Genomic DNA, 23,795 nt, shown 5'->3' on the forward strand with positions numbered 1-23,795 from the left:
TATTTCAGTGTATGGAGCTCAGTGAAATATTATATTGCAACTTTATTGCGTATCATTGCTAAGTTTTATTTAGTGTAATGTGTACATAAGTTCCGTTTACTTCTTGTTGCGTAATATGTTGCAGAAATAATTACGAAACTGAGTTGTTTTAATGTGAAGAGAATTTTACGTGTTAACATAATCTGTTCGCATCAATATAGTTTAGAATGGAAGCTATTTTGAGGTTCAATAAAAACGAATTTATGTTGTGATTTTAATTTAGCACATCTACCTTCCTTAATTGTAGACAGAAAATTTACCATACACTCCTATGAAATTAGTTACGATTGTGTTACTTCGTTTCTTAGGTAGTATATAAATACAAGAATTCAGTACTCAATTGTAGTATTGGGTACAGCTTACAGCAGTAAAAGTTTGGAAATATTCAACATTTTTTCCTCCATTACTGTTACAGACAAATAGAATATGACGGGTGTCATACATGACATTATGTTTAATTATAATGTATAATTGCGAATATAGGAATATATGACATAACATACATATGTAGTGGCAGGGCATTGGGAGACCACTAAAATTAGACAGAAATGGGCAACTGGTACAGTAAACATAACCTATAATTTCAACATATCTAAATATTCGTGCGGTGCAACTGAAAATTATTGTATCGTGCATAAATGAATGTACAAGAATTTCGCAATATTTAATCGAAATAAAGGCAAGTATTACACATACGAACAACGTAATTTTCACACCAAAAATAATATTACACCTTAACTCGCAAGTAATTATGTCTGAAATGTCTCCTAATCATTGTTTAAAATTTTATTAATGCAATTACACTACATTTTAGAGAAATATATGTTACTCTTTATGCATTACAATTAATTTATATGGTTGAAACGCCGCCCTTCGTGATCGGGTTAAGCGAGTCACATGGTCTGCCTTACGGCCTGTATTAGATCACGATGGCAGTGACACAGTCTATTGTTCCTAGTACTCACAGCGCTCCAAGCGGCTAGCAACTATCGTGAGAAATGCAAAAAATCACCCCAAGCTTCGTGACTGTATATAATAGACTGTCCCATCACTGTATATCTGTGACCTGTACGTAGTTTAAAGTTGGGAAATATGTTTGAAACAAGACTGAGACCACGTAATATCTAATATCTTTGTTGAGAGTAGGCAATACATATACACAAAAACGACATTTAGTCTACAGTTGCATATGAAGCCATGCTTATTGTATTGTATTGTCCTATTATACTGGGTGTTCATTTCAAAGTGTGTCATGACGTCACTGTTGTTGGGTCACCGATTTGAAGCGAGTTTCAGCTTATATGTTAGAGAAGTTGCCTATTATTTAAGGCGTTCTTCAATCTGAACTTGAGAACGTGTACGGTATAACTTGAACGTCGTAGCAACAGATGGCGGTCTGTACGGTCTGTGTGCTACCATAACCTCTTTCGAACTGTGTTTTGCGCCGGCAAGTCGTACGCAGGGTATTTGCTATCATCGGTTGCGTACGGTAACATTCCACAACACAAATCAAATGCTCCGTGTCCATGTTGACCGTCGAAGTTAATGTCAACAAATACGTAAGTAATCGTCTTAACCCTCTCCCCCATATCCCGACAGTAGTCTACGTATTTCCAAACAGTTCACATTCCTGCCACTACCGGCGTTACCGTACGTATCGGTACGTACTCTTCAGAATGAACGCCGTACTTGCTAGGCAACTTCTCTGCCTCTTTGGTTATACACCTCTGCGGAAGTGTAGGAAGATTGAATTCTCTAGGCTCATCAGCTAGCCACATGACGGCATACAGCGAGCCATGACACACTTTGAACTGAACACCCAGTATGACTTCACAATCAATAGACTGTTATTAAGTTATTTACCTAAAGAATTACCTAAGTCTTGAATAACAAAACTCTGTTTTTACATTCATTCTTTATTTGTTCTCTTTAGGTGCTGTGTGCTGTTTATACTTTTCGGAAGTGCAGGAAAGCGTAAAACAGCGGTCTGAAAAATGTGGTTTAAAACAGAACAGCGGAATGGTGAAAAAGATGGCGTATGAATATAAAAGTGCAGACGACGTTGACAAATTCACTACCAAGTGCAAAAGCAAGTCTGCATAAAAATAGTGGAAAAGAGAAAGAAATCTCTTGAGCAAACCGAACAAAATTTACGGAGCTGAAAAAAATCCACTGCCTTTGCAATTACGCGAGGATTGTACGAGTTGGAAACGTCAGTTCTACGGAAGCTTTAAACGTAACTCACAAGTGAAATAATTGTGTTGACATCATCAACAGTGTCGGGAAAGTTTCCCGAATCTGGTTTGTTTATGGACTGAAGATTTTATCACCAGTGTTACGGTAGAACTCTCATAAACTCCATCGCAAGACTCCGAAGGTCTTTGATTGTGTGGATATCTGAATTATACCCTCGTCCTACGAAAGCATTCTGACTGCAAATAAGAAGAGAACATCGCTTGCAAATTGCAGCTTTCAAGGTCAGTTACTATGTATAAAATCTTACTTGAGTCTTAAATAGGTTAAAGTATTTATATATCGTTGAATTTTATTTCCAATAAGACGGTTGCCTTTGCTTTGGTAGGCATATAATACATCCTACCTCGTGCCGGCTCTGAATGCCGTGAAGTGACATTTTAGGTAAAGGAACGCCTCGTGTTGATATTTCAAAGAGGCTTAAAGGTTCTCTCATCTCTATTTTTATCTTTTCGTTGTATGACGTGCAGATAGTGTCGTTGTGCTGCAGAAATGCTCCTAGAATTTTACAAAAATATATCTCTGAGAATCCGTAATAGCGGAAAGGAGTTATTATTACTCCTTTTGTAGTTTTGTATTTCCTCAACCGTGAAGGCTGTCATTTCGTTGCCAGATTGAGTTCATTTTCCAGTGGAGGCCCATTCCCGTTACGTATTTAATGCATGTAAAGGCTGGTTCACAATAAACAGGGAATGGAAACTTTTACCCTAAACCATGTAATAAGAAAGGACAACATACAAAACTATACCATATTTCTAGGACTTTTTATAGACTCCAGTTTAACATGAGAAAAACATATCGAATATATATGCACAAAATTATCAAGAGATATATACTTAATGAAGAAATTAGTGACTTGTGTTTCTCAAAATTATTTAAGATGTGCTTACTTTTCGTTCTTTCAGTCGATAATTAGGTATGCCTTAATTTTCTGGGGAAATGGTAGCAAAATTGGGAGTGTCTTGATTTTGCAAAAAAAAAAAAAAAAAAAAAAAGCCATTAGAATTCTATGTCAATCAAACTATCTTGAACATTGTCGACCTCTTTTCAAGCAATCACAGATATTAACTGTCATAAATTTATATATACTACCTAGTCCTTTACACTCAACAAAATATAGACAATTACTCATTAATAGCCAATATACATGATCATAAAATTAGAAATAGTGAACAAATTAATATTCCATACTGTAGATTACATAAAACTAGTACAAATTTTTGTGTCATGGGGATGAAATTATATAAGCTTCCCAGTCAATATCATAAGTTACCAACCAATAGTTTCAAAGCTAGATTTTGTAATTGGCTTTTAATTAATCCTTTCTACTCTGTAGATGAGTTTCTTAACATAAATTCACACGAAATTGTTTTTTAATAAATAAAGTTATTTACATTAGTTACAATTATTACATAAGAGTGAAGTGTTTTCATTAATTTTAGAGTTTCAAATGTTTTGTTTTTTCATTCTAATTACTGTTTTCAATTATATGTGTTTTTTCAAATGTATGTTTTTTGTGACGAAGCCTATCACTGTATGTTTAATGGCTTAATAAATTGAATTGAATTGAAACGACAACGAGAACGGAAATATTGTTAAAATAAATGTATTTAAATATGAGTATCCACAATTAACTTTCACGTTCCCGTTCCCGGGCTCCGGTAGGCTTCTCGTTAATTGTGAATACTCACATTTAAATACATCTATTTTAACAATATTTCCGTCCTCGTTATCGTTTCCGTTCCCGGTTTATTGTGAACCAGTCATAAGTCCTTACGAATAAAATATGCAAATAATTTGAGAACGACTGTTGTTGCTAATGGTGATAACAGATTATTTTCCCCGGACGGAGGATATTGGATCGAGCTTATAAAGTTATCTTATTATATGATCATCTTATTATATATTCATGATTTTTACTTCATTTAGACACTTATTATTATTATTATTATTATTATTATTATTATTATTACTATTAATATCGTAATCACCATAGTCACTCCTAGAATCGCACCACCACCACCACCACCACCACCACCACCACCACCACCACCACCACCACCACCACCACCACCACCACCACCCTCATTAATTTCGTCTGGACCCAGATCTTAAAATTGAAAACAAATACTTATAAACTGATCTTTAGAATTAGAATTAGCCCGTAGAATCCCTGTAGGGCAAGAGCCTCTTGGGTGGCAAGGTGGCTATTTTGGCATTCCCGCGTAGCCAGTTCGGGAAAGATCCTCATTCTTTTGATGCTGCAACTATCAGTAGTCTCCACTCTCGGCGGTCCTTGGCTGTTGTCGTCCAGTTGGATCCAAAGTGAAGTTTCAGATCGTCCGCCCATCTTTTTTTCTGTCGGCCTACACTCCTTTGTCTTAAGAACCTAAAATTCAGTTATATAACAATTTGTGAAGATATGGCCTAAAAATATATAATACTTACTTATTTACTTCAGAATTTTGACAAATGTGAGATTATTCTCATATTAGATATGTTATTGGTGACACTATGGAAAAAGATATCAGTAAAGTTAAATTTGCCTACCTTCCATTTCTAGGCAAACTACTCCACGCTATATAATTTTGACAGGGTGGAAAACACAGCTACAAGCAATGAAAGTGACACTGTTATAAAATAAATTAGAAATCATTTCGGTTACCGTATTTGTTGAAATTTAAATATTCATATACAATATATACATCCATGAACATCTTCAAACATGTGTTTATAATAAAATAAAATTTTTGGAAATTCTAAAAATAAATAAAATGAAAATATAAATCGAAGGAAATAAATTTTAGTTTTTTGCTCAAATTCAAATATATCAATATCACATATACTACAATGAATATCTCTCGGAAAAAGACTCTACTAATAATTATTTCTAACAAAATCACTTTTAGAATAACTATAACATACAGAAAGAAAATTAAAAAAAAATTGAAGCAAAGATCATGATACTCGTGATAATATAAATAACAATAGGAATAATGTTATAAGTAACAGAAAAAAAAAAATAATTTGGAAACAGACGAGCTCAAAAATGTAGAAAATTAACGTGTAAACTGAATTTCATATCCTAGAATTTTCATGACACAGACTACCAAGGGGGGTAACAAGATCACCCCACTTAAATAACGCGAATCATTTATTAAAGTAGATTAATTATTTATGTTATTCTTATTTCAAAATGTTAGTAGGCTTATAAGAGGACAAATATATGGAATTTCAAAAATAAATATGGAGATAAATGAAGATAATATTGAAAAATCATCAGTGGAGTAATCTTATTACCCCCCTCCCCGGTAGCAGCAGGGTTAATAAAATAAGAATCTCTTAAAATTCTGGGAACCCTCTTTCAAGATTTTTAAAGGCTAACAAAATTCTTTCTGAAGGCAGATAAAGCGGAAATTTCTACATGTTTATTTGCTCATGTAAAATAATCTGGTCTCTCAATGAGAGCCTATGCTAATTTCACAGGCTGTTTCTAGACCCACGTGAAAATTTGATTGGCCCGTCTGAGTGGTCTGTTCGCTTGTGTACCTGCATTCTTTACCAGTTTATTCAATTACACATTTTAATCTTAATTCTACTGTTAACTTCACTTAATTTAAAGCAATACAAACATATGCAGTTTATCAACATTATTGTCGAGAAAGTCTATAAAAATTGTGATGAATAGCTCGGTGTACTTCCGTAAAAGACTCGTATTGCTATTTCAGTTTTAATTTCCTGTCATTTTCCTTTAAAAAGCTGAAGGTTATTTCTGATTGTTACATTAGGATAAATGAATTGCTCTGTCATAACTGACAGCAATTTCTCATGTCGTCTGTTTACATTCAAGATCACAGACCTCATTCATTTTCATTTTCTGTCTGCCTCACACACAGATAGAACAACCTGCTGGCTGCATTGAAGTGCAAGGTACAATCGGATCAAATAGGAAATGTATCAAGTCACATGATCTTCGCCGGTATTTTTAAGTTAAGGCAATTTAATTAGAACTGCTTTACTGTTAGCTATAGAAATGCTTTATGTGCCCGTGTTTTTTTCTTGTTATTTAACGACGCTGTATCAACTACTGGGCTATTTAGCATCGATGGAATTGGTGGTAGCGAGATGTATTTGGCAGCATGAGGCTGAGGATTCGCCATAGATTACCTGACATTCGCCTTAAGGTAGAGGGAAACCTCGGGAAAAACCTAACCCCAGCCTAAGCGCGAATGGAATGTATGTTAACTCCAATACTTACATTTCCAACACTTCTTAAAAACTAGTAATTTCGAATACTGTCTGTTTATGGTTCTGCCATGACTGTCATTTCCAATACTGCTTATCACAATGACCGTATATTTTGACACATACGTCATCCGTCTCAAAGAGCGAAAAACTATTCACTCTATCACTTTACTTTTCAATATTCTTCAAAACTCTAATCCTAGCTACTTAGCTTCTCATTTTCAACATATGTCCTCATATCACGAAATAAATACTCGCTCAAAACACCATATCACACTCTCCGTTCCTAAACACAGAACATCCTTCTACTCTTCATCTTTCACCGTCTCTGCAGCTCATCTCTGGAACTCTCTACCACAGCATGTCAGAGACTGTCGGACATTGTCTAGTTTCAAAAATAAACTAAAATTGCACTTTTTCAATTCAGATTACTTTCAGCTATAAGGCCTTTCTCTGCGATAGTTTTGTAAAAATGTATATATTTCTTTTCCTTCTTTTCCCCTTTTTTGTTCTCTTGATCACTATATGAATTTATTGTGAATTTTATTTAATTTTAGTATTTCTTTTCTTTTTTATTATTATTTTATTACATTCCATTTTGTTATATTCTTCCTTGCATTTTCTATATTAACTATTTATAAAAAAAATGAGTTTCTTTTATTATATTCCATTGTATTTTACTTTCTTTTTCCTATTATGGTATTGTTTTCATTTTGTTTAGTGTCGATTTTATTATGCTATTATTATTTTTTTTGTAATATGTTAGTATTCTAATCTTTAACTTTTTGTTAAATTTTCACTGCTTGTATACTTTGTGACCAGGTAGAGTGTAAGAGAAGGCCCTATGGCCGTAACTCTGTCAGCATAAATGAAGAATTATTATTATTATTATTATTATTATTATTATTATTATTATTATTATTACTGTATTATTATTATTATTATTATTTTTGTAAATAGTAAATAAGAATTACAACATAGCTAATCTAGAACAAAGTCACAATTGTAGACTACTAGAGAATTGAATTGGGAAATTTCCGTCACAAACTCGTAACCTAAACTCGAAACTTCGTGAAATACTTGTCTATACACTGCTGGCATGGGCGTCACTTCTTCTCTTAACCTTTCCTTACAAATGAATTTCAGTTTCTCTATTTCACATCTTGCTACATCTGCAGTACAGCCATGTTCACTACCAACAGATACTATTTGGTGATTTTCGTTTGTTATAATCTTCCTCTGCATTTTATATGATCGACACGTCAATTCGATCGACAACAATAAACGTATTAATTTCTAAGAAACTTTATCTGTATTTAATATGGGTACTGAGTATCATTTATTTACTATAGATACTACATTAGTATCACTTATTTATTTAATATGTTTAAGGTTGGATATTTCAGCAATAGATCTTATCTATTACCTTTTTATTCGGCATGGACATTACATTCTGTTCCTTGAGTATTCGTCAAAGAATAGTAATATGCGTTACAAGAGCGGTATGTTGACGTTTTCATGTTCGAGGAAAAGATTGGAAAAGCGAAACGTAGTTGAGCTTTTTTAATTTCCAAGAACATGAAAACAAACATACCGCTCGTGTATCGTACATTATTTTGTGCGAAGATCGTTTATTACATACCTGAAAGAGGAATTTCTAATTAGTTGCAATGAAATCTCCATCTTGGTTTCTGTTCAATGACGGCAACTTTGGAAAACAAATATATCTATCTTCAACATTGTTCTTATAAAATGTTTTCTGTGTTTACTATACTGCAGGAGGCCGTGATATACGTCTGTTTTTTTTTTTTCCGCCAGTCTTATGTTGAGTCTGGAGTCTTGTTGATTTTTTCACGGCTTCCTTAATGTTACTTGCATTACAAATGCAGTAACTCTTGTGGTGTTGTAGAGTTTATTTAATTTTTGCAAATATTTAAAAACAATAATTCACAGTGCAATTTAGGTGAAATTGCAGTGGTAAGTTTCCAATTTATAATTATTACTATATTGAACGTCTTTAAAAATAATATGTTAAAAGCCTAAAGCAGTAAAATGAATATGACGCTTAAGCGGTAAGAATAGGGAAATTGTTATGTGTGTTACGTTGGGAATACTGAATGTGGTATTTCACACATCGCTTATTGGTTGTGTGCGGAAAGCAAGCAAATACGCACGATCTCGCACAAAATAATCTTTCATTGTTAGCATTATGCTCAGGTTCAAAGCAATAAAGTTCCACAATTTTTAGCTATTCTGAGTATTGCTCCACACAAACACAGCTATGATAAAAAATTTACCCAGATTTTATGTAAAACAATAGCTTTAGAACCTTTCTCTTTGTTCTCATTTTCCACTTAAGTTTAATTTCGAGACCGTCCCATATTATTGCAGTTTTCTTGATTTCTGCCCGACTACATTCAAATTCGCGGACTTCCGTATTTTCGGCCCGGACTTTCTTCTCACACTATAAAATAACGGACTATCCAAAAAGTCCAATCTCTTTATCTTTCAAACTTTTGATTATACAACAGTTTTTCTTTTATGAAAACTTATTGAAAAATTATACTCTTGTAGGAAAAAAGTTTGTTATTCCAGAATGAATTTAATACTCATGTTGGATCCGATAAACTGTGTTGATTTATCAAATATTTTTCACACAAGGCTGCCATAAAGTTATCTGATTTTGATATAATACAATATGAAATAAAAATATTGTATTTTTACATCAAAATCAGATAAGGTTATGACGGTCTTGTGTGAAAAACATTTGATAAATACTCCAGAATGGGTGTAATTAAATCAATGAACTTTCGTATAGAGTTAGATATTATCTCAAATCATTCTTCCACATTACAATAATCTGTCACATCATGTCCACACTCACTGAATTTCGACTCATTTTCACTTTTTTTTTTTCAAAGAATAATCTAACCTTTCTACACTTGTAACAAACTCCACAACTGTTTACTAAAAAATGGAGGAAACGAGCCGATGGACAAGTTTTTACCAACTGCCAGTGTAAATGGCAGTGACGGTCCCTGACCAATTGGCCGCGAATTTAAAATATTGGCAATTTTTCCCAAATAAAAGAAAGAAAAAATCTGGATTGCAATGCATTGAACAATCTGTCAGAAAATTGTCAAAATAAAAAGTAGGCCTAATAATTGCACAAGAAACATTTCAGATACAGTATGTCTAACTCTATCCCAAAATTCATTGATCTAGGTACACTCATTCTGAAGTAATTAATTTTTTCCAACCAAAAATATAACTTTCAATAAGTTTTCTTAACAGAAAAATTGTTATATAATCCACAGTTTGAAATATAAGAGAGATTAGGCTCAAATAATACTTCATTTTTAACAGGGTTTTTGTTGTATGTATGCATTTATGTATTTATTTACTCTGCAAGTGGGCAAGCACCCGGTGGCAGTGGTATATACAATATTAACAATACACAATAACATTTACAATACACAATACAATTTTACAACACATATTATTAATGCAAGTTATCTTGAATCTTCTGAGCGGGGTCAGAGGGGCAGAGGGAAGGAAGCGCGTAATGCGGGTGGAGCCAACTGAGTTGTTTGCGCATGCTCCGCAGCATAATCTCTTGTCAAGAAACATAGAGCTATTTCCTTCACTGCGTACCAGTAGTGTTACCATGGAGCAGCAACCACAGGGTAGTAATTATGATGAAATCACACCACCGCGGAGAAAAAGTAACGCTGTTATCCATAGCCGAGAAAGAGAAATTATCGCAAATATAATAAAATTAAGCGTTGCGAGGAGGAAAAATTAAACAAATATTTGCTGGAACCTCTTGCTAAGGAATATGAGAGAGCGGCTAAATACTCTGGCAAAAGTATTAGTTCCGTGAAGAGAATTAAGAATAATATTGAATTACAACTGAATGAACCTCACACTACTCGGGAAAGAATAGTTATGTAATGTTTAGAAATTATTGCTATAATAGTTATGTACAATAGTGTGTGTACTGTGAACGACATAATGAATTACTATTGTAAGTTATTATTTTCTTATAGTTCTACTAAACATATTATTTCATTCCAGAATTAGGACTTGTGTAAAGTTGAAGTGGACGACTTCCATCAACACGTTATTCGGGATACAATCGAAGAATTCTATCGTGTTCAGAAAGTAGTACATAGTCTACGATTAAGAAGATAATTCCGAATGGATGATGCCATTGACGAAATAATTAATTTTGGAACAAGCGATGATGGCAGCAATGATAGGGATATGGATTGTGTATAATTGTAAATTAATGTAAATTCAAATAATAAGCCTGTAAAATATTGTTATAAGAATATGTACATATTAGCTGAAGGTGTAAGTCATGCAGGCCTATATAATGTACAGAAGTAGCTGTAGTAACTCCTCCATTGCCGGTCCCCAGCCCAGATGAGAGAGGAGTGTACACACGATTATATTTAAATACTTACTCATTACAGGTTAATTAAAGCTTGCTACGAAACTATGTTCTCCTCTCAAAACCGGAGTATCGAGAGAAGATGTATTGAACCAAGTTCTTTTACAGTAGAGAGCCGTAAGGTAAAAGAACCAACGGCATCCTTGCCGTGCCGTTACGTTGATGAGTACACGCCGTACCGAGCAGTTCCAAAGACAGACTTAGGGGATGTAAGGTTCAAGATAACTTGCAATGACAGTATACAATTTTATACACAATACAATTTAACACAATAATAATAAAAAAACATAAATAAAATACCTAATTTGTTGCCTGTATAAAGACCAGGGAGTTTCATAGCCTATAAGTATAAAGTCAGGAGTGAAAAATTTATTTCGGAGAGGTGTTCTTAAACTTTTGATATATGCTGTAAATCTAAAAAAAACGTTAAATTGATCAATTTTATACTTCATGAAAATGTAACTAATCTTTACTTATCGATGATGATGATGATGATGATGATGATTATGCAACGTTGTACTGTACAGTGTTGATAAGAAATCTGAAGATCACAAAGATACAATATTTCTGGACTGTTTTTGTCTACTCAACATTCGACTGGAATATTTTCTGTTTTGAACCTAGGTCTTTGGCTTGAAAAGTAGACAGTATAATCCATGCGCTACTGTAAGCTGCCCTTTTTGTGTAGAGAAACTTAATATCCCTAAGTAGCAGGAAATATTTTTAGACTGAAATGTTATATAAAGCCCTTTTACCTCCACTCTCGTAGGAGAGCAATATGTACTCTGAATTCACATTTATCAACTGGGAATTTCTAGAGGATATCCGGACTGTATGAAAGGTCGAAAGAAGAGTGGATTCTGCTGGGAGAGAATGCAGAATGCTTCTAAAGAATAAAACGTTTCCGGAAATAAAAAACAGAAATCTTTCCGGCAGAAAATAAACCTATGAATTCTGTGAGATTATACATATAGTAAGACTCTATATTGTGCACTCGGTTATAGCAAAGATTTCTCATTTCCCCTGCAAAAGGATTTACTTTGACTTTGCTTCAATTCCGGGCCAAGTTAATGAGAATTCTTTGGGCTTGGGTAGTCTATGTAAATATCCCATGAGCTTATATAGGTCTATCGTCTTGTGGTACTCAAACTTGTATATGACAACGTCGTATTCAAAAGTACTTTCGGTATTAGGTAAACTGGAAAGATACATTTCTATGGAATTTCTCAAATGCATTTTTGGTTTTAAAGCACCGCATTACGTTCTTCTTATATCTCGAACGAGACTGTGAAATTTATCAGCAGTAATCTCACTAGAGGTTTTGATTTATCTAGAGAAAGTCAAAACTCGAGTGGGATTTAATTGACTCTTATACGAGTAGAAGAAAGTATATAAAGATTAGAAGAAATAAAGTACTCTAATACAATAAAATTCTATTTCACTAATGTTAGCTTCACCAAAACGTTTGAACGGAGTCGCCATTTTCAGTTGACGATCTAAGCGGTAAACAAATGACGATCGCAAAGCATGTTTTATAGTACCATAAAGAATTTTCAGTTTGAAATGTTGGCAAACAAAGAAACAAATGGTAGGAGGTGATAGAAAGAGAATAAAGTAAGCTATATAAAGATTAGAAGAAATAAAGTACTCCAATACAACAATATATATATATATATATATATATATTAATTGACTTACTAAAATTCTATTTCACTAATGTTACCTTCACAAAACGTTTGAAAGGAGCCGCCATTTTCAGTCGACTATCTATGCGGGAAACAAATGACGATTGCAAAGCATGTTTTATAGTACCTATCGTAAAGGATTTGCAGTTTAAAATGTTGGCGAACAAAGAAACAGATGGTAGGGAGGTGATAAAAACAGAAGATAGTGTATGAAGATTATAAGAAATAAAGTACTCCAATACAATAAAATAGATATTAATTGACTTACTACAATTCTATTTCATTAATGTTACCTTCACCAAAACGTTTCAACGGAGCCGCCATTTTCAGTCGACTATCTATGCGGGAAACAAATGACGATTGTAAAGCATGTTTTGTAGTACCTATCGTAAAGAATTTGCGGTTTCAAATGTTGGCAAATAAAGAAACAAATCCTAGGGAAGTGATAAAACAAACAAATGCTAAGGAAGTGATAAAAATAAACAAATGCTAGTGATAAAATTGTAGGGATAAACAACCATGGTTGGTTGAAACACGTCTTTTAGTACCGTTTTATTGTTCAAAAGTAGTATGACGTAGTAAAAGTTTAATAGTCCTAATAAAACTTTTACTATGGAGCAGTTACTTTACTTTCGTGTAGCTAATCAAATGATAGTAATGTTTTAGAGTAGCTACCGGTATATTATAATAATTATTAAAATGAAAACTTACTAAGTTCAAGGTAGCTTTCTGACCATTCTAATAGTAGCCTATTACGGCCATACAAATAAACCGTGTATAATTTGTATACCAGACTTATGCAGTGTTGGGACAGAAAACGTTACCAATAAACCATGCATAAGCGATCGATGTATAAGCAGCATGTAATTATACATGGGAATTGCTTCGCAGTAGTTATACACACGAAACTCTCTGTTCAAGTGTTGTATATATGGAGAAAAAATGGCCGCCTTTTAACAGCTGTTCGTATTGATCATCATTTTATGATGATGGTTGCCTTGTAACCACAGAAGAACAAAACAAAGAGTACAGAATAATTAGAATAATATCGCTGTAGCTGTACTCTTTGATCAAAATATAGCGCGGTAATCGATGAGGCCCGGTTCTACTATCGATACTTTGCGTGGCACACTAGCGCACACTATTGGCTGCAATAGAGAATCTCAGTTATTCTGTTATTGTTTCATAATAAAATAATGACGAAACTATGACGTAGCTGTGTAACAGTTGTATTATTATACACGAAATATGTAGCGATTTTATTATTAGTCAGGAATTTACACACGAATTATTAACGAGCTATTCGCTGTGCATGTAGACTATAAGACAGTTAAACGTCTGTATAAGAGTTTTTATTAGTAAGACTGATAATATTTATGGCTACATACAATGCAAAATATACACAGATAATGAACGTATCTCATAGCCGTCTCACCAAGCTCGTGTTCGAGTGCAGTTCCTATAAATAACTGTTTTGTAGGCCTACTAAATTCTCATAGCGAAAATTCAATACAATTACAAAAGCCAAAAAAAGTATTACAAAACAAGGGCAGGTCTTTCACTGAAAACCGTGCATTCTCCAGTCTTTCCTATTTCCTGTCACCTCATATGATCCATATATCTTAATGTCGTCAATCATATGAGATCTTTTGCTACGAACTCTTTTCCTGTTCACCATTCCTTCCAGTGCATCCTTCAGTAGGCAGTTTCTTCTCAACCAGTGACCCAGTCAATTCCTTTTCCCCTTTCTGATCAGTTTTAGCATCATTCTTTCTTCATTCACTCTTTCCAACACAGCTTCGTTTCTTACTCTGTCCATTTCACACATTCCATCCTTCTCCATAGCCACATTTCAAATGCTTCTATTCGCTTCTCTTCACTTCGTCGTATTGTCCATGTTTCTGCCCCATACAATGGTACACACCACACAAAGCACTTCACTAGCCTCTTTCTTAGTTCTTTCTCCAGAGGTCCGCAGAAAATGCTCCTTTTTCTGTTAAAAACTTCCTTTGCCATTGCTATTCTCCTTTTGACTTCTTGGCAGCACTCGTGTTACTGCTTAGTTGTAGTACACTCCAAGTTTTTGAAGCTGTCCACTTGCTCTACTGCCTCATTTAGAATTCGCAAGTTTACCTATTTACTTTTCTTCCTATGGCCATGGTCTTCGACTTGTTGGCATTTATCTTCATTCCATATTGTTCACAGCTGTCATTTAGCTCCAATAACATATCCCTTAGTATCATCTCCTCTTCTGCTAAAATCATTACAAAGTTAAAATGCCGTGGATATTGTTGAACAAGTACAATTTAGTTGTCACAGTTGTGTCGAATATTCTGACTTGAAAATATATCTTGCTAATATTTGTCGTTTTGCAATATGTTAAAATAATTTATTAAGAAGTGAAAAAATGATGTTGAAAAATTGAATTTGTAATAAAATATTTTAAATGTGGAAAAATGATTATGCTTACGAGGATGCAATGTTTCCTACTTGTCACGATTGTGCTCACAGCTTTAAGTTGCAAAGTCAAGTATACGTTTCATTTGAACCACATTACTTTTCAATCCGCATAAAAGGCTTGAAAATAACTTTTTAATTTTCAAATGTATCTGTTAAACTTAGTTACACGGGATTTCTCTATGTTGGCTGAATCCTCCAGGTCCAGGGAACGTGACGTTAAAAGAGACTTGCGCACTCTGCACTACAATAATTTATTGTAACGGACTATACTGCCGCAGACGTTTGTCGTCAGTAAGTCTATAGTTCTGCAGTTGTCCGTTTCGCTTGATTTCATATAATTACCCAGAAAAACATGTTTTCTTGAAGCGCCAATGTTACATAGTTCGGTTTGTTTACAATTTTAAAGAGCTTCCTCTCTTCGTTTTGCACGTATTAATGGCGTAGACACGGACACTTTTTCTTATTTTCCAGAAAAGTTAAATCCTCTAAGAGATACTGCAATAAAATAATAGTTACCTTAATTTATTTTATTTATTTATTTATTTATTCTGGTGTAGTTAAGGCCATCAGGCCTTCTCTTCCACACCACCAGAAATACAAAATACAATAATACAAATAAAAAGAAAAAAAAATACACTATAAACAAAGTAAAGCCACAAAAAATTATGAACAGGTTGCAGTCCACAAACTTTAAATGAGTGATTATGTATCATAATTAATTGTATCCTAATTAACTAACATAAGCAAGAAACTTGCAATTGTAATCTAGAGTAAAAAAAACACAAATCAACACTTCTAGCCATACCTAAAAATCATTAAATAAGACAAAACTTTCCAATTTAATTTTGAATTGTGATAAAGTCCGGCAGTCCCTGACGTCATTAGGTAACGAATTCCAGAGGCGAGGTATTTCTACAGTGTAGGAGGATGAGTATAAAGACGTTCTAAGACGAGGGACAGAAAGAAGTGCTTGATGCCGGTTTCGAAGTGATGTAAGAAATTGAAAGCGCGATAACAGGTAATTCGGAGTAGAAGTATGCATGATTCTAAATAGAAGAGACAGTGAATGTATTATTCTTCGTTCCTTCAGACGCACCCATGAAAGTAACTGGAGGGAAGGGGTTATATGGTCAAATTTATAATAGTGAATGTTTGGAAATATTCAGTCTAAATCAAATTTTTCATAATCATTTCTTATTCAAAGCATAAATCTAGTGTATTAACGTACATCTTAAAATTTACAATTATAATTCTAATAGAATAATGCATGTTACTTTATAAGAAATACGTACGTCACAGATAATGTAGGGTAAAGGTGGTAATATTGTGATAGTACTTTTTGGGATTTTTTTCTTTACAGTTTTACTGAGCAAGAGAAGGACCGGTTTTGTACAGAAACTTCTCCAAGAACATTCCCTTCATACGTTGACGCAAAAAATCGATCTTCCTCTCGCTCAGTAAAATTGTAAAATATTTCCAAAAGGAACTATCATATTAGGCTATTAGTATCACAATATTACCAATCTTTACCCTATGTTAAGTTCCAATTTTCCGATTTTAAGATTGCAACACTACTCAATTTCTTAGGGTGATATCTAATTGTAGATATACACTGCTATGTCCTCAGACGACTGAGTTCGGATTTAATGAATTTGTGTATAAAGAAAATTAAATAATACATTGTGCAACGAGCCATTAATGGTAGTAATTAAGACGCGAGTATGTTTGTTTATGAAACTCGCTTGCGCTCGTTTCATAATTTTCATGCGAGCGTCTTAATTACCATTACAGGCAAGTTTCATACGACTTTTTATGCTCGACCATATTTCTAACTTGAAATTATTAATAAGCATTCATGTTATTGTTATGTAAGTGAGGAGCGGAACTGACCTGAATTATGAGATGTGCGCAGACGCGAAAGTATTGATTTTCTCCGAGACACGAATGTCATTGACCTTGATATAATCTAGAGAATAACATGAAGATTAGTCTTGATATAACCTGGAAATTGATTTAGAATAGAAAAACGAGATGACAAATTGAATTTATTTGAATATTATTTACAATTAACGCTAATTATTATAGTAACAGAACATAACCTTCTGCGACAGTATTGGATTTCCAGCCTCCGTGACTTTTCGCTAATTGTCTTTCGATTGCATATCCGAGAATAATCGATACTTGCGGTTTTATAATAGTACAATGGTGATTTCTCATTGGCTGAGCAACTGAAATATAATGAATAGATGTACTTTAATGAGGTGCATTAAAGTGCTACTACCAGGTGTATAATTACTACATTTCGGCATGGTCGAGCATAAATATATTTTGGATATACTGCAATAAGTCCCATATAAATATGCTTGCTTCTGTGTGTGTGATACGCTTGAAGATGTAGTATAGTATAATTTGACTATATCAAAAATAAAAATACTAAGTTTCAAGGACCAAAGAAAAAAAAAAGTGAAAATTGTTTTTGCCTGTATTCTAAAGTTGATGAAATGGACTTACGCAATACAGATTACGCTATATTCTGTTATTTATATTATATTATATTATATTATATTATATTATATTATATTATATTATATTATATTATATTATATTATATTATATTATATTATATTTGCACACTGCATTATAACACACGTTGTATAATATTGCAGTACACTGTTCTGTAACAAATATTCATCAATTCCGTAGTGTTCTGCCCAAGATCAGGTCTTTCACTGCAAGCCCAGCATTCTTAAATCTTTCCTCTTAGTCTCCGCATGTGATCCATATATCTTATTGTTGTCTATCATTTGATAATGTATCTTCTTCAGCTCCGAACTTTTTTTCCGTTCATCATTCATTCCAATGCATCCTTCAATACGCAGTTCCTTCCGAGCCAGTGACCCAGTTAATTTTTTTTCTCTTTATATTCAGTTTTATCATCCACTCTTTCTAGCGCAGCTTCGTTTCTTATTCTGTCTGTCCATTTCACACTCTCCATTCTTCTTCATATCCATATTTTAAATGCTTCTAATAGTTTCTCTTCACTTCACCGTAATATCCAATAATAAATATGATAAAAAAGAGAAGGTAAAAGTAGTAGTTTTGAAAAGAAAGTAAATTATAGGCCTACAGTGTACTTTTTTGCAGATTATTTACCAGTGAAATTTGTTAGTTCTTTAAGTATCTTAGACTTTGTTTGAACGGCTTCAAAAATTTAGATATGCAACTAAAGTTCTTTGAAATTATTTGTAACGCAACAAAAAAGTAATTATACGCGAATTGACAATATTGTGAAGTTTTATAAAGTTGTGATTGTACCTATAACCGTTTTACGCATGGGAGAACATGTAATTTCTGGTTACTGAGAAATGACAATGCCAGAAAAAATGACATGAGAGAGTAGTTGGGATTTTTAGTGAATTATACAACATTTACGATTTCCAAATGCTATTGCATAGAGAGCATAAATGAGGACAAATACCATATCTTATGTAATTTTTCAATATACAGAGTGTTAAAAAATATGGAATATTATACTCATAACTTCTTAAGTTTTAATTTTAAAAATATGCAAAAGCTGTTGGAGATAAACTGTACAATATGATACCAGTGTTCGAAAAACGTTATTCAGGCATACAGGGTGTCACTTACTTACAATTAGCTTTTAGAGAAGCCGAAGTTTCATTACATGTGCCCGCTATCGGTCCCTATCCTAAGCAAGATTAATCCAATCCCTAGCATCATATCCCATGTCCTTCAAGCCGATTTTAGTATTATCTTCTCATCTACGTCTCTGCCTCCCCAAAGGTATTTTTCCCTCCGGCCTCCAAACTAACACTCTATATGCATTTCTGGATTTACCCATACGTGCTACATGCCCTGCTCATCTCAAACGTCTGGATTTAATGTTCCTAACTATGTCAGGTGAAGAATACAGAGTGTGACAATAAACCTAATAATTTAAATGCACCCTATATTAAAATTTAAATATTCCGAATCTCCATTAAATTTTAGGCATGAATGAGTAGAAATTTTGCCCACTCATCTGTTTCATATTTTAACTATTTATTCAATCCCATGTTTTTAACCTTAGATCTCTGTGGATCGGGGTCATTTCTATGCACAATGGTGAATATACCTCCAGAGATTCAGAATCTGCTCGTAACTGAATTGCATAAAAAAATGTGACTCATATCCTTTCTGAAATCATCGATTCATTTAGAATAAGGATCCGAAACTGTATTTTTATTTATCTCGGAACTAATTTTTATCACTTATCTCCCTTTATCCAAACAACATCGATATTGTGTGATTCGTCTCCGGAACAGCTTTTGTATAAAACTTTTTTTTTTCTGTGAAATTAAAATCACAGAATTTGAGTAATATTCCATACTTATTGAACTTACTTACTTATTGGCTTTAAAGGAACCCGGAGATTCATTGCCGCCCTCACACAAGCCCGCCATTGGTCCCTATCCTGAGCAAGATTAATCCAGTCTGTATCATCATATCCCTCCTCCCTCAAATCCATTTTAATATTATCTTCCCATCTACGTCTCGGTTTCCCCAGAGGTCTTTTTCCCTCCGGCCTCCCAACTAACACTCTATACGCATTTCTGGATTCGCCCATACGTGTTACATGCCCTGCTCATCTGAAACGTCTGGATTTAATGTTCCTAATTACGTCAGGTGAGGAATACAATGCGTGCAGTTCTGTGTTGTGTAACTTTCTCCATTCGCCTGTAACTTCATCCCTCTTAGCCCCAAATATTTTTCTAAGCACATTTTTCTCAAATACCCTCAACCTATGTTCCTCTCTCAAAGTGAGAGTCCACGTTTCACAACCATAAGGAACAACCGGTAATATAACTGTTTTATAAATTCTAACTTTCATATTTTTTAAGATCAGACTGGATGATAAAAGCTTCTCAACCGAATAATAACAGGCATTTCCCATATTTATTCTGTGTTTAATTTTCTCCCGAGTATCATTGTTGCTCCCAGGTATTTGAATTTTTCCACCTCTTCAAAGGATAAATTTCCAATTTTTATATTTCCATTTCGTACAATATTCTCGTCACGAGACATAATCACATACTTAGTCTTTTCGGGATTTACTTCCAAACCTATCTCTTTACTTGTTTCAAGTAAAATTCCCTTATTTTCCCTAATCGTTTGTGAATTTTCTCCTAACATATTCACGTCATCCGCATAGACAAGAAGCTGATGTAACCATACTTATTGAACACTCTTTATATATACGAAGATCCGAAAGTAAGAGAAAAATCAACCAAAAAATGTCAGTACACAATATTTTTCTTGACGACAGAAATGTCTAATAAAATCAATGCTAGCAGATGATGATTATGGCATTTCTTATTTAGAGAAAAAGTTTTATTATGCGCCTTAAATGTAGTAAAAGATATCGCACTTTAATTTTCTTCCGCAGTTAGCCATGATAAGAAATTTTACAACTTCAGAAATCTGTAACCGTTAGTCGGCTTTGAATCCGTAAATACCGTAAGTTAATCATTAAAAGTATGGTAGCCAGGAGATGATAGAAGACAACTATGCTTTCATATTGATACAGAATAACACAAACTGGTTTCCATTTCCTTATTATACATATGGAAGTAAGAGAGCTAACATTCTGTGATACTGTATAAGGTCAAACTCATTATTGCCTACTATAAGTTTTGTGCCAGCATATTCTTAATTTAGAAGTTCTGGCAGCTTGCCATCATGAAGTTCCCCCATTGAACTAGTCTATAAAATTTCAGAATCAAACCTTGTTTTTACAATGACAAATAATTTGTTCCAACGTAACCTCAGACGAGGTATATTTTTGTCCTTCAACTTTTTATTAAATAACTTATAAGATAAACTAGTTTTATGAGGACTTACCGCAACTGAGTCAAATATAAAAACAATGCAAATTTTGATTAATTATTTGTAACAATATCACCATTTTAACTATCCTTCAGCTTTTTCGTATGATTATATAACACATTTCTAGCGAAACAAAAAAAAAATTAACACAAAATCTCTTCTCAATAAACAAATATTCCTTCATCTTTCATTCTTAAGTAAAGCTTTGTTTTAAAAAAAGTAATCCCTATCCCACGTTGCTCCTTTTGTCACTTCTTTCTCAGTTTTTTGTGCTAGTTAATTTAAAATTCTGTCTGAATTTCTATGACTGGATATTAATTTACTTCAAGAAGATCCTTCTTCAATCAATATTTCTCTTGGAATGATTTTTGAGACCGTTGTCCCTTTTTTTTTATTCCGTGGCCGACCACTTCAGAAAGTTCATTCCAGTTGCTTGCATATTGAGCATATAATAAAGATGATAACGATAATATAATAATAATAATAATAATAATAATAATAATAATAGTAATAATAATAATAATAATAATATTCCTCCTCCTCCCTTGGGCACCAGAACTCTTTCAGGGGACAGCTAGAATTTTGTAAATTTAAAATTTCTTTGTATGGTATTTTGTGGCAATAAATAATAATAATAATAATAATAATAATAATAATAATAATAATAATAATAATAATAATAATTCTTTTACTTAACCTGGCAGAGTTAAGACCATAGGGCCTGCTCTAACTCAACCAGGAATAAAACTTCGACACAAAAAACATTACAAAACATACCAAATACATTCCTGTGAATATTTCGTATAGATTAGTCGCGGAATTTAACACCATTTAGAGTATTTCCGTAGCCTAAAGTAAAGGGAGTAAAATCGCGCTCTTGGACAACACAAACATGTGGTCAGGAAATTATTCAGTGTGCTAGCATTAGCACTGTAAGAAATGCGAGTTATAAAAAAAACAAACGCCTTAAACTACTGTAAGCAGCTGAACTGTGATTTCTGGAAGCTGTAGTAGACTACGTTTTGTTTCGTTTTTCTTTGTTTCTTTCTTTGCTTTTGTTTTGTTTGCACTTGGGTTATTTTGTGCTTTTTTTAGTTTCTCGTCTATCCTTCTCCATCTTGTGGTATCGTGGTTCACAAATTTAATTTGACATCATATTACAGAATATGTGGTGAGCACGATGGCGGATTTCACGAAAGTCAACACAGAACGTAACATTGAAAATATACACTACGTTCGACCCACATTTCACTCAATGAATATGATCGGCACGTTTATCTTTGCGTACATTATAGATGCCTATTGTAAATTGTTAGAATACACAAAAAATTTGAACATTCAAAGTAGGATGTATGTGGTTTGGTTTGGTGCGAGATTTATTTTTTGGAAGGTTTTTGCTCTGTTTAATAGATTCAGAATCATATAACCATCAGAAAGACAACTAAAGGGGGAATCTTTCTGTTGGATCTTTTACCAAGAGTTATTTCCTTGACATGGTGGTAAAAAATCTAGCATTGCGCTGAACGCTATAAAAATATTACATAATGCTTGTGTGTGATTTAATCACATTAGAAAGAACGTAAAGCAAGAATTGAACAAACGCTGCCAAAATTGTAATGGATTACGGATATGAAAGAAGAATAAATAAGTATGATGAAGAAAGAGAGAGTGCCAGTTTTCTTTTATTAAAGTTTGACAGACTATTCACCCTAACATGGTGGTTCTGCTATTTTTGTGCAAGAAGGTCTAAAATTTGATAGTGTAATTAATCTTTCATCGGTGATTAAATCTTGCTTATTTGAAGTATGTTCTACGTACATTTCTGCTATGAACTTATTGTGTGTGGCTTTTTATAAAGTTCCTGATTGTAATAGAACTGATTTTAATATATTTATAATAGTTTGAATGATCTTCTGAAATAAACTTTTGAAATTGATAAAAATATTAATATTGTATTAGCTGTGGATTTTAATATTGATTTTCTTTGCACTGATAATCAGGATGCTAAAGATATCGTTAATTTATTTATAAGTTTTCGTGTTAGACTTACTATTTTTGAACCAACTCGCCCTGGTAATAATGGAAATATAGGTACATGTATAGGTAATGTTGTTACCAATGTTGATGATAATCTTTGTACAGCAAGTGTTGTTCCTACTATATTCTCTGATCATGAGGCGATATGCTTTAAAATAAATAGTACTCATAAAATTTTACCTGATAATACTATAATGTATTCAAATCCTGTACGTGTTTTTAATGACTTAAGTATATCTTATTTTGTTTATTTACTTATGAATTTAAATTGGTTTAATATATATAAATTGGATAAGGTTAATGATAAAGTTAATTATTTTCTTTCACTTTTCATTGATGTAATAAACAAAGCTTTTCCCTTTGTTGATAATACAATCGTGCCAAATACGAGGAAATATAATTATAATAAGTGGTATACTAAAGCGATCCATAATCTTAAACAGAGATGTCTTTTATTTTATGATTTATATGTTTATCAAGATATAGATGAGTTTAAAGATATCTATCATGAAACTAAAAAATTATATAAAAGAAATTTAAGGTGTACAAAAAATTAATTACTTTTCAAATTTAATTAATGCTTCTAATAATAAAAGTAAAATGACTTGGTCAATTATTTCTAGTCTTACAAACAGCCAGTCTAAATCTAAAGTTTCTTCATCAGATATTGATGCTGACCAATTTAATAATTTTTGTGCGAGATCGTGCGTATTTCCTTGTTTTCCGCACAGAAC

The 23,795-nt window shown here is 33.1% G+C and overlaps 1 protein-coding gene across 3 annotated transcripts in view; it reads left to right on the forward strand.

Moving 5' to 3' along the window:
- The window catches only part of LOC138708969 (octopamine receptor beta-2R-like), a 793,399-nt gene that overhangs the window by 100,070 nt on the left and 669,534 nt on the right, over positions 1-23,795 (forward strand). For 2 of the 3 annotated variants that reach the window (XM_069839376.1, XM_069839375.1), the window contains exon 2: positions 1,973-2,516. The exons of the other annotated variant lie outside the window; for it this stretch is intronic. The gene's annotated coding sequence lies outside the window, so the exon portion shown is untranslated. The remainder of the gene's footprint in view (positions 1-1,972; positions 2,517-23,795) is intronic. 3 annotated transcript variants of the gene reach the window in all.

The sequence above is a fragment of the Periplaneta americana genome, chromosome 11 (assembly GCF_040183065.1).
Source record: "Periplaneta americana isolate PAMFEO1 chromosome 11, P.americana_PAMFEO1_priV1, whole genome shotgun sequence".
In the NCBI taxonomy this organism is placed as follows: Eukaryota; Metazoa; Arthropoda; class Insecta; order Blattodea; family Blattidae; genus Periplaneta; species Periplaneta americana.